General features: G+C 27.7%; 1 long non-coding RNA gene across 1 annotated transcript in view; it reads right to left on the reverse strand.

Moving 5' to 3' along the window:
* Positions 1-4,460: 4,460 nt before the first annotated feature.
* The window catches only part of LOC139425585 (uncharacterized), a 174,288-nt gene continuing 166,180 nt past the window's right edge, over positions 4,461-12,568 (reverse strand). Inside the window, exon 3 of the long non-coding RNA XR_011636788.2 lies at positions 4,461-4,647. This is a non-coding gene — a long non-coding RNA (uncharacterized LOC139425585). The remainder of the gene's footprint in view (positions 4,648-12,568) is intronic.

Consider the following 12,568-nt stretch of genomic DNA (forward strand, 5'->3'; position numbering starts at 1 on the left):
AAAAAAGTTTTGAATGATTGTTTCATTCTCTTTATTGTATTTTTCAAGTTCAGCTACTGTTGAGTTTTTTAATATTTTTATCCTAATTCTATTTATTTTTACATTCTTTCGAGATTTTTTCGTTTGCATTTTTATTGAAAATGATCGACATTTTCTATTTGCATTTTAATCGTTAGTTAAGATTGACATGTTTTAAAGCAATTTAATTTGAGTTATTTTTCGAATAAAACATAAACATGCTTTCGAAATGTAACATACTTTCGGAATTAAAGGGATAGCTTGTTTTAGAATATCATTATCCTTTGTTATTGAGTGAAAAGCGCTCATTTATCATGCCCTTGCAGTGCTGTTATATTCATGTCATTGAAGAGAATGTTAATGATGATTTCATATACTTGTCTGCAAAAGTTTTATAAAATAAAACAATTCCTTCAAAAATGAGTATTTAATGGACAGGAAAAAGAAATTTCGCAAAATTTAAATGATTTTGATAGTACCATTGACAGTTGTGTTGTCAGCAATTGGGTATTTGCAACTCGAGAAGAAATGAGCTGATTATACCTAACTATGTGATTTAAATATAAGATTTAATTGGATACCTGTAATCGACGTCACTCGTGTGAGTCGAACTTGATTGGCTTCTGAATCGACAGATGCCATGATTTACCTATGAGGACGTCAGTTGCAGATATCTAATTTTGCAAATCACATGAGATATCACTTGCGAATTTCGGGAGAAAAAAAACGTAAAGGGTTATAAGAAGGATAAAAAAAAAAATATTCAGCCAATTATTGTCACAACAGTTGTAATTTGCCCAAACGATTAAATGACGTATCTTTTAACTGTACTGGTATTTTTCTTCTATGTTCTTAAACGTTAAATTTTTAATGATAAATATTCTAAAAATAGTAATTTGACAGATACATATTTGAGTATGCCTGGCTTGCCCTTCAACTCAAACGCCTTTCAACTCAGGACAGTGCCATTGCCTTCTCAAAATACTTCTCAGTCCTCTCAGAAATTGATTGCGTCACCATATAAGTGAGTTACATCTAAAGTTGATATAGATCCTACTCAAAAACAAAACCGGAAAATATTCAACCGAGTTTTGCATGCACGTCATGCTGATTTCCCCTGTATCAGTATAATACTGTACCACTATATGCCTTGCATACATTAATAGTTTTATTGCATATTATATAGTTTTATTCACTTCAACTTTTCTGTTTGAGAATCATAATTCTGACATACATTTCTTAACAATCGTTATGAGCTGGGTCACAATGTGTTGAATTTGCATTCTTTTTTTCTTTTCGTAAATTATTATGAAAGAGAATTAATGTTAGCTACTTAAGCATAATTAAGTCCATTATCAACACTTAGAACAAAAAAAAAGACGAGGAATGATCAGGAGTTTGATTTTCGTTTAAGGAAATTGTTTTTCAAAGCGAAAAAAAGTGGTGTTTAGAAAAAAAAAACTAGGTGCTCTAATTTTCTCAATTGTATTTTACATGACTTACTCAAGAAAAAAATAATTATTATACAACCTGCACCGAAGAAATCAGCTTATTTAAATACTTTTAACAAAATATTTAAATCAAAAATTTTTTACTTTTAGGTTTTTTGCGACAAAAGAATGTAGACTTAAATAAAAATGTCAAAAATACAATGCATTCACAGTATGTTCTTGACAAAAATATAACATATAGGCCTATGAAGGTATGTATGTATTTCAAATTTTTAATTAATAAAGTAAATTTATAATTTATTAGCAGACAAACGCGTCAGAAAATTGAGTTAAAAATAATAATTTAACAAAGTTAACATAAATTACTTATTAACTAATGTAATCTTACTAAAAGAACCATACTTAATGCTAAGATTACGTTATTAAGTCAAGATTATGTTAGCTGAATGCAGATAACTACTATTTCTGTCTAGATTTGTAAGGACATCATTCAATCTTCCTTCATTTTTGCTTTTAGTATCGAATTTCGTATTACATTAAAATTTGAACTAATATCATTTGCAGATGAGAAAATTTCGACTTGTTTTTCATGTTGTGAAGGAAATATTAGATTGTTTCGCCTTATAAATGGGAATTGAATTCCTACTAGAATCCGGGCATATCTTGTGTTTATATCAGTAAATGTGAAAACTGAATTTAGCATTCAACTATTTTAGACATGAGATGATTTATTAAAGAATTAAGTTTTAATTTGACGATTAAGAGTGATAAAATGTTTAGGAGTACATAAAAAAATGATTGAGTATTTCGATGACACTTTTAAACGATACGAGATGATTAAAACATCGGAGCTTTTAATTAGTTTTAAATTTGATGTAATTAATTTTGAAAGCGTTATTAAACGCGAGTTTCCTGACAATTTGCCAAATAAGCTTTATATTAGAGAAATAATTCTGCGTCTTTTTCATAAGAATTCAAGTTTTGATTTAATAAAGAGATAATCACTTGTGATCATAAGTAATAAATGTTCAAAACTAATCAAAATCTAAATAAGTCATAATAAAAATACATATTATTCAATAAATCATTTAGTATTTTAATCAATTTCAACAATAATATACTTTTAAAAAAATACTTTTTTATAGTAAAAGTTTACATAGCGAATTAATATAGAATTATTTTAAAAGACTGAAAGTACAAAAAATTGATTGAAAGTTTAAAAAAATTAAATTTATGTATATTTTACTTAATTCTAGTGATGAGATTGAAATTTTTATACTTAATGCAAAATTTCATTCCATATCTCTAAAAGTATATGTTTTATTAAAATTCACTCAGTTGTTTGTATCTCACTGATTAACGTCCTAGTATGATTTTTTTTTGTTCAGGGAAATAGTTAAAACTATCTTACCTACCCTACTATGCTTTTTACGACCATCTCTTTTGCCCTATAAAAATCACTGCTCCGCGGGTAACCATGACATACACTGTTAGCATTTTTATTCTAAAATTATGGCGAAATAACCTGCAACAGTCTTTCCATCCAATGAACCGTAAAGTTTGAGTTAAAATACATTTCTTCCCCTTATGGTTTGGAAAAAAACCATGAATACGAAATTGAATGGTTTTTTTGACCATTTACGACTAGTATGGTTTCAAAACTGGACAGTGGAGATAGTTTATCAGCTTTATAGCGCTGCCATCTACGCGTTATTGAGAGTATTGTGTTCTAAAAGCCCAGGGTCACAAACTGGGGAGTGCAGGACAATAGAAACACTATTTATGTGTTGAAGGGAGTGGAAACGCTGGAACTCAAACATCCGTTCTATCGGTCATGAAACTGACAGATTAGTCCTCTAGGCCACCTGCTTGGAAATAAATCGTTTCATTAGTTAGGCTTTGTTGTTGTAATAAAATTCCTGTTGTTTAACCGTATTAGGTGAAATCAGTTTCTCAGTTAACAGTTTGAATAATATCATATTTCTGGTTATTTCAACGTTTTGCTTGAATGTATTAAAACATCATTTAAGTAAATCATTATTTGAGTATTTTTTCCGAGAATTTTCTAATAGTGTGCTCAGAGTTTAATTACAAATTAGTTTGACATTATGGTATTTCAGTAATTAATAAAATAAACAAATGAAGCGATATTTGAATTTTAATTCTAATTCTTTATATTCTGAGTGCTCCAAAGAATTGTGAAAGTTTTTAGGGATCAATCGGAGAAAGGTTCAGTGTATGAAAATCCTAATCAAATTGTGATGAAAAGTGCCGGTACTCATGGTGCTGTATATTTTTACCGGAATATGTTACAGAACAAAAAATCGGATGTACCATAATTTTTAAAGTAATGATTGCCATACTAGTACACCGCACAGTTTTACAGTAATGTTAATGTTACACTGAATCACTAATTAAATATATACTACTGTAAATATTATGATGTATTATTTTACGGTAAAATGGATTATAGCTTAAATATTTCCGTATTTTAATGTATAAATGATTGTAGAAGAAAGTATAAACTGCTAAAATGTAAAGGAATTATTTTTATTAAAGTAATAATTTAAAAAAAATTTAACTGTTAAAAAAAACTCCTGTTTGAATTTTTATTTGAACTGCATCATGTTTTTATATTTAAATTACATTTAGCCATATAAATCTGAACAGAAAGCTGGTGATTTTCGCACTATTTTTTATTCCAATACTTTGAATACAAAATCCAGTTAAACATTTTATAGTTTGAGGGCAAAAAAAATATATATATAATATGCTACAAATATATTTGGGAAAACAATGCAATAGACTTATTTTTGGTTGGACGAATTTATCTTTGCAATTCTTCTCCTTTATGCAATAAAATGTTATTAATTGAAATAAATGTAATCTGTGTGCATAATAATATATAACTAGAGATTTATACTTGAGAAAAATATTTACCAATAATTGTGGAATAATATTGAAGGATTTAAACAAAAAACACACCTATGGAATATATAAGATGGAACAAAAATGTTTATTCTTCCCAATATCACCATTTTTCTACATTCAAAACACTTTTGAACTCTTCCAAGTACACATAAGAGGCTAAATTTTCTCAAATCGCTTGAATTCTCGTCGATAGATTCACTTGCCTCTGCTATCCACTTCACTTATTTCGAATAGATAGATGACAAGGCTAAAAACACAGGGGAGATTTGAAATCAGTTGAAGGTTTTTCATGAAATAAATAAAATACAGATGGATAGGCCAACATGTAAAGGTAAAACGGAGAACGTAATTGCAGAGAAAAGGGATGTGCTGAACGAAAATCAATATCAATCACTTTTAAAGGGAGTATTTGTTGTTAGTATTTTCTTGATTTTGAAAAACCTCGTGAGTTTTAAATCTGACATTTAAAGTTTAAATATATGTTTTCTTTTCTTAATGGGGATTTAATGTACTGTTATGGAAATAGGAGAACTTTGTTAGCAAATTATGCTTTATTTATATGAAAAAATACAAGGGAATGGAGTATTTTACATGGTAAGTACCTTTAGATTCAAGTAGTGTGATTTATAATAAGTCCCATATCAGTGATTATTATAGGAGAGTTATTTACATGAAAAATAATATAGTCCATAGATTAAATTAAGCAGTGAGTTATTTTACATTTACTGCAGTTTGTTATATTTTTAAATCCATAACAGTAATTGTGTGTTTCAATCACTTATTGCAGTGTTTTGGAAAAAGGTAGACTTCTTAACCAAATTATGTTTTTAATTTATTTTAGAAACAAGTGCATAAAGTAAATTATGTTGAGAAATTCCTTAGATTTACTTTAATGTACTATATTGTTGGTCACATATCAGTAATTGTGCTAAGATTACTAACTGTAATCTACTGTAACATTAGCGCAAAAAGTTTTGTAAACAAATTATGTTTCCTTTTATTCTCATTTATTTAATTTTTTGTTTCTATAATATTGTATCTTCTTTTTAAACATACTAATAGATGTGCAAATTATGCTGTGCTTTACATATACAGTGATGAACCTTTTTTTATCAGACCCATAGTAGTAGTTATCATAAAATTATTCGTTTCCACTAAAAGGTGATCCTTTTCTATTGTAAATAAAATATATTAAAATACAAAGGTGATGGAATTTACGCTATTATAATTTGAGGACAAACAATCTCCAAATTCTGAAGTTTCCAATGACTTAATAGTCAAGGAAGTGCTCCAAAAATAGCACGTAATTTTATTTAGTTATTTATTGTTTATCAGGGTCTGATTTTTTATTCTATAATTTAATTTAAATTATATATTGGTTTACATTATTCATTACTTAACATTTCGTATTTAATATTTTTTATTTTTTCTCGAAAATGCAGTTGTCAACACATGGTCCTTATAACGGATAAGAAGATGAGAAGTCGGGTAGAAACAGCATTTTTTTGTTCACACACTTAAGACTTAGAACAGTTGAGTTTCAACTTTTGGGTCTCAATATTAAGAAAAGAAAAGTTTTTTGTGTCAAAAAGATTTCGTCTAGGCTTAAAATAGCTGAATAAAACTAGTAGCAAACTTAAGTCCATTTTAGTTACTAATTAAACGCGTCAAAAATGTAAAAACTGTTTATACCTTTTTAACGTAAATACTCATTTACTTGGTTATTACGCTGTCTTTCAGTTTTTGAACACCACCCTTAGGCTAATTTTTTTAAAAATTTATTATTTGCTTTTAAATATATTCTTTACTGCTTTAAATTTGTGTATTCTTTTAACTTGAAGAAATTTATAATAGTTTAAGTTCGTTTTGTTTTGGCGAAAAAAGAATTACAAATGTAATTTATTGGTTCGTATAATTAACAACCGAAAATAAGCATATAGTATGCTTTTGATCAAGTTGCAAATTTGATTTATTGTCCATGAAAGGCACCATCAAGATGTTTACCTAATTTGGTTTTCTTTAAATCTTATTTATGGAGCCTTGATGGCTCAGGGGGTAGAGCGATCGCCTTCCAATCAGGTGAACCGGGTTCAAATCCCAGCGAATTCCACATCTGGCTAGCACAGACCAAAGTGCTGACTTAAAAATATCCTCAGTGGTAGACTGATCATTGGTTAACTGATCATTGATTTTCAGCTGATATAATCACCACCATAAACACGATATCTAGTATAATAATATTATAGTACCTAGTCTATTTTAAGTTTAGTTCAATTTGTAGCCACAAATTGAGCTAAACCTAAACTTTATTTTCTTGCTTGTAGTGGCTACAATACATTTTACAATTTGAGAGGAAATCTTAAACATAGTTTGAAGGCACACAAAACTGATGAAAGTGATGAAACAGCTTATGATTCGATTATACCACGCATGTACTAAAGTAAGTTTAATCCTGGATAAGGCAATTAACTTATAGAAAATCTACAGAGTAGGGTATATCGGGCAAATGTGTACTTGACAGTGTTACTTAACCTTAAAAACACCAGTGTGGAGTATACCGGGCAAATGTAATTTAGGTTAAGTGGCATTTAACCTTAAAAAATCAACAGTGTTGGCAACAGTGAATCGGACAATGGCATTCACTTCCTTTTATTAATCCGATTAATAAAACTAACAAACACCGATTACTATCAATAATGCATTCCATACGCTAACATTTTCGTTCATTGGGTGTTAACAGTGAGAATAAGTTGATGGTAACATGAAGACACGTAGAACTGTGTGAATCCCAACTAGCTTCATCTTTTTTCTAAAACAGTTAAGTGATTTGATCAAATATATTATTTTCTTTAAAGAAATTATCCCGTAGATTTGTTGTTTTAGCATCTTGAGTGTATAAATCATCTAGCTTAGAGATTTGATCAAATATCAGTTTTTATCTTATTCCTGCCACATCAACTCACTATCAAAATATCCATGTCTTTAAATTATGCTGTTAATTTGACTTTTTGAATCTCATCACTGTTCTTTACTCTACACCAAGTACTCTGTACTGTTTAGATTATGGCTGGGCACGGACGACTTTATTCAAAAATTTGAAACGAAAGATTTGAAAATTCTATCTGGAAAAACAGAGTTGATGAGTAGAAACTTTATATATGCTTGACTTTAGATAAAGAATTTCTGTGCGCAAAGGCCTATAATATTATTATGAATTATACAACGTATTTTGTACTATGCGTAAAGGTTAAGTTAGCCACGAGCATAGGTTATATTTTCCATGTTAGCATAAAATCATACTTTCAAGAAAATTAATTTAAATCAAGCAGTGCTTTACGCTTTGAGCAAACCCTATTGAAAACGTCATATATTTTCTCACTAAATACAAAACTTACTTTTCCAGCATTCTTTGCAATTTTTTTTGTTAATTTTACAGCCATTTTCTCATTAGATATCCCAAAAGAGCTAAAAGCATATTTAATTTCATTAGCCAACCACTTCAAAGTACCTTTTATCACCAGTCATTAGCAATGGTTCATTAAGATTTTCACTATTTCGCCTGCCTAATCACTCTTTCACCGCGGTCATCTAATAATATTGAATCTTTTTACACTTCAAGTCCGACGACACAGCAAGATTAATTTTTGGCTATCTTTTAAAAGTGTTATTTTTTCAGATTTCTTCTATGTTCAAAGAAACTTTTGAAACTTTTTTTTCCCTTTTCGCCAAAAAAGAATAAAGCCACATTCTTTTGTTTAAAGTTTATTGTCTGAATGAGATTAACCGTGATATAGTAAATCCTCACGCTTGATAGAGTTTGCATAAAAGAATAGTTACTTGTAATTTTTTTTTCTGTTCTTCCTTATAATGTTAAAAGTTGCATTAAAAATAAAGATTACTTAGAAGATATAGCTATTGTAAGTAAAAGTTTTTTGAATATATTTTTAATTACAAGACAATTTAAAAAAATAACAAATTAATATTTAAGCAAAATGTGTATGGTTTCATTTATTTATTAATTTTTTTGTAAAACAATTTAAGTAGCTTATTATCAAAAGAGAACAATATATTTTAGCTAAAGTAATTAACAAAAATTATTTGTTGTTAAAAAATTGTTGTCCTTATAATGTTAAAAGTTGCATTAAAAATAAAGATTATTTAGAAAATATAGCTATTGTAAGTCAAAGTTTTTTCGAATATATTTATAATTAAAAGACAATTTAAAAAAATAATAAATTAACATTTAAGCAAAATGTATATGATTTTATTTATTTATTAATTTTTGTAAAACATTTTAAGTAACTTAATATAAAAAGAGAACAATATATTTCAGCTAAAGTAATTAACAATAATTATTTATTGTTAAAAAATTATATTAAGTAAATAGTAACCTTCTTGAAATGATTCTTTCTCTTACTAAGAATTGTGTGTCAAAAGCATTGTGAAAAAGTTTTAAACGGTTCCACATTCTATCATGTAAATATCATTTTGTTCTTCTTTATTGTATATAGGCGATAATAATGTATTAGAAAAGTTCATGAATTAATTGTTTCGTATAACGAATTTTGGTGTATCATTTGCTAGAAAATGAACGAATTTAGATGTTAAACTACATACCCATTCCAGCACGGAGAACAAAAGTACCAGACTACCAGATTCAAACTATTTAAAAACATCAGATTGCTGTAAAATGTACATTGCATTCTACGTTTTACCATAATCATAAACGTGCAATTTAAGGGAACACTAAAAAGCACAGTAAATTTTACAGAAGCGTTTTAGTAATGATTTTAGTAAAATTAACTATGTGATATTTTTTTATAATACGTGTTAAAATTCGGTAACTGTGGCATAATTTATTAATTTTATTAACTTACTTTAGACACCAGCATAAATTTACTGTTCAGTGTCGTATTTGTACTATATGTATGGTAATAAAAGCTATCATTTTTAAAATCAGACATTCCGGTAAATCCTTACAATATGAACCATAAAACTACCAAATGAATGCTTTAAATACTGTACAATTTAGTTTTATTGACAGAATTTTTTTTTTACCAGAAATGTCAGTAACATTTACCAGAATATTTTCTCTCGCTGTGGAATTAGAACCCATGTAACAAAATGCTCTGTTTTTTATGCTTTATTTCATATTACGCACAATAACAAAGTCTTTAATATCTATTTTTTAACGTCAGCTACCAGCTTATTCAAAGAGCATTACATATACAACTGAAAATAAAACTAAAAAAAAAATTGTTTCCAAAATTTCTTTTACTTTGCAAAAAATTTTAAGAAAACACTATACGAATAGTTTTTAGCGTATGGCCTAATCAAATTGTTTCTGGATCACAATTGAGAATTTTTTTTCTTCCTTTATGTGTATTCTTTTAAATTAATATTTAAAACATTTGAATTTTATTTGATAAATTGAAACATCATTTGCAGTTTAATATATCTATCTATCCGTATATATATATGTATAAATATATATATATATATATATAAAAACAAAGAAAAATTATAGACATATGAAAAAAAAAGGGGGGGGAAATAATAAGTAAAAAAATAACAAACAACAGCTTATATATATATATATAAAAAAGATAAAAGGATGAAATTTTATTTAAAAAACCGGAAAAAAAGATGTCTATAATTTTTCTTTGTTTTTTTCTTCATTTTGAACTTATCTAATGAGTTCTGTTTACTTGTAGCTTAAGCGCAATAAATGAAACTTATTGTTTTTCTTAACTTTCTTCGTGTTTTCTTGTCTTTATTTATTTATTATATAAATATATATATATAAACGAAAATATCTGCTTTGCTGATTTATGCGATAAAAGAAATTATTTTAATTTTCATATAAATAAACTAATTACTTGGAATTCTAATGTTTCTAGGAACATCTATTTAAATACCACTTTTAATGAAAGGAATAGAATTAAAAGAATATGTAGTAATATTCATTTATCCAAAAAACAAATAGATCGACTCTTTCAAAATTTGATAAAAAAACAATGGATACCCAACTAAAGTAATTAAATTCCATATTAAATTTATTAAAAAGACGATTTCTTCGTTACAAATGTTAATTTTCTGAAATTATTGATTGTCAGCTTCTTTAAATTATTCAGAATAATATTATCTTGCGCACATCCATTTTCGAATCCTTTCTTGGTAACTAGCAAATCAAACGCCTTTCAGTCCTGCAGTAAGAACGCACTTTAATACGAAACACCCTCTATTTACGCTTTTACCTCAATTTGCGCTTTTGGTTTCATATTTTGCAATCTGGCAATCTTGTTTCGAAAATATTTTAAATCATTCTCGAAGAATTTCCCGTTCATGTAAGTTCATTTGAATCCGCTGCTCGCTTTATAGATTTCATTTCATGTTTTATTCTGCTTTTTCTATTATATTTTATTTTCTCTTTTTACTTATTGTGTTCTATTTTATTTGTTGTAAATTTTTTGTAAAATGTTTTTTGCATTGATATATTTTGCTTTGGCTGTATTGATACAATATTAGAAAGCACTCATTTTTCTGGCTATAATCGTGTGAGTTGATGAGAAGGTTATATCCTTTATTTCCGGATTTTTATTCATTTTTTCCTTTTTTTGGGTTTTCTTCCCTCTTCCTTGTTATTTTTATAATAATTTTTCTCCCCCACCCCTCCTTTTTTCATTGCTCTGTAATTTTTTCCTTGTTTTCTCTGCGTTTTGAACTTATTTTTAATTAAAATTAAAACCAAATTTAATTAAATGTCTTATTTTTAAGGCTTAAATATTATTTATGTAATAATAATTATAAAATAATTTAAATAAGTTTTAAAATTTTAAATTCTCAAATGAAAGAAAATTTAATTGTTCACACATTATGTCAATTATTCAGTTACTCTTATAGGTCTTTGTTTTAGTTCTATAAGAGGGAATAATTTATTTACTTACCTTTATATGCCTATCTACTTAGGTTTAACAGGTTTTTTATTATTTTATTCACTGAAACATTTTAAATTAAAAATGAAATAGAAAGACAAGGGAGTTTCTGATTCCAGACTTTTTCATTTTCTTTGAATAACAAACTTTTATTTTATTTTATGTTTTTCATTGTAATTTTAATTTTCAATTCATGCATATCTCTTAATTTAAAATTTCATTATCTTTTAATTTTAATATAAACTTGAAACACGCAAGGGAATAAATTTGCATTTGTTGAGAACATACATTTTCAGTAATTTTTTATTTATTTTTTTGCAATTGCCACAGACTTTTCTATCAAAATAATTTTTTTAATCGGGTTTAACTATGCATTTATTTTTATTGGTTTACTAATTTAAATATTTTATTTGCATTAAAACTAATTTAAAAATCTAATTAACTAGTATAATACTTTAAATCATTTAATTACCGGCGTTGAACAGCCGATCCAATTCTGAGTTTACGACTCCTTAACCATGTAATTGAACCCAACCAAGAAAACTAGGGAACTCTTCTATGAAGCATTGGAAAAAATTCGTTTTCGTAGAGGACTTTTTGAAGGATATAACCTGCATTTGCGTTACATGGAGAGGAAAATCACGAAATCCCTCACAATTAACCCGACGACAGGTTGATTCGAATCCATAATCCGTCTACCACTGAGGATATTTTAAGTCTGCCCTATGATGAGTCCGAGCCGGGAGTAGAATTCGTATCAACAAGCCACAGCTGGGATTCAAACCTGGGTTTACCACTTTCGGAGGCGAACGCTCTATCTTCTGCGCCATCACGGCTCTTGTATATTTTTGTTGTAGTCAATGTCGGCTTTAAAAAAAATTGAATTCCAAATTACATGGATTTTATGTCTATTTTTCTAAGCATTTGATGTCGCAGTACCATAATAGATTGAAAAAAATAATTGGAAATACAATTAGTAGGCATATCTAGACATTTTATAAAGTTATGAAAATTGTATACAAAATGTAGTCAATCATACAAGTCTTTTCAATCAATGCAGCTGAGCATGTTCCATATACAACACTATTACTCTCTCTTTTTCTTCTTCTACATATGATAAGGCTAGGATGAATGACCTTTCATGAAAATACAGAACCGTAACGTTGATTAAGAAAGATGGAAAGAAAATACCTTGTAATCCGAAGTGGAGTGCTGTTATCAATGTCTGGTAAT

This window comes from Parasteatoda tepidariorum, chromosome 8 (assembly GCF_982258835.1).
Source record: "Parasteatoda tepidariorum strain Cologne lab strain chromosome 8, Ptep-v5.0, whole genome shotgun sequence".
Taxonomy (NCBI): domain Eukaryota; kingdom Metazoa; phylum Arthropoda; class Arachnida; order Araneae; family Theridiidae; genus Parasteatoda; species Parasteatoda tepidariorum.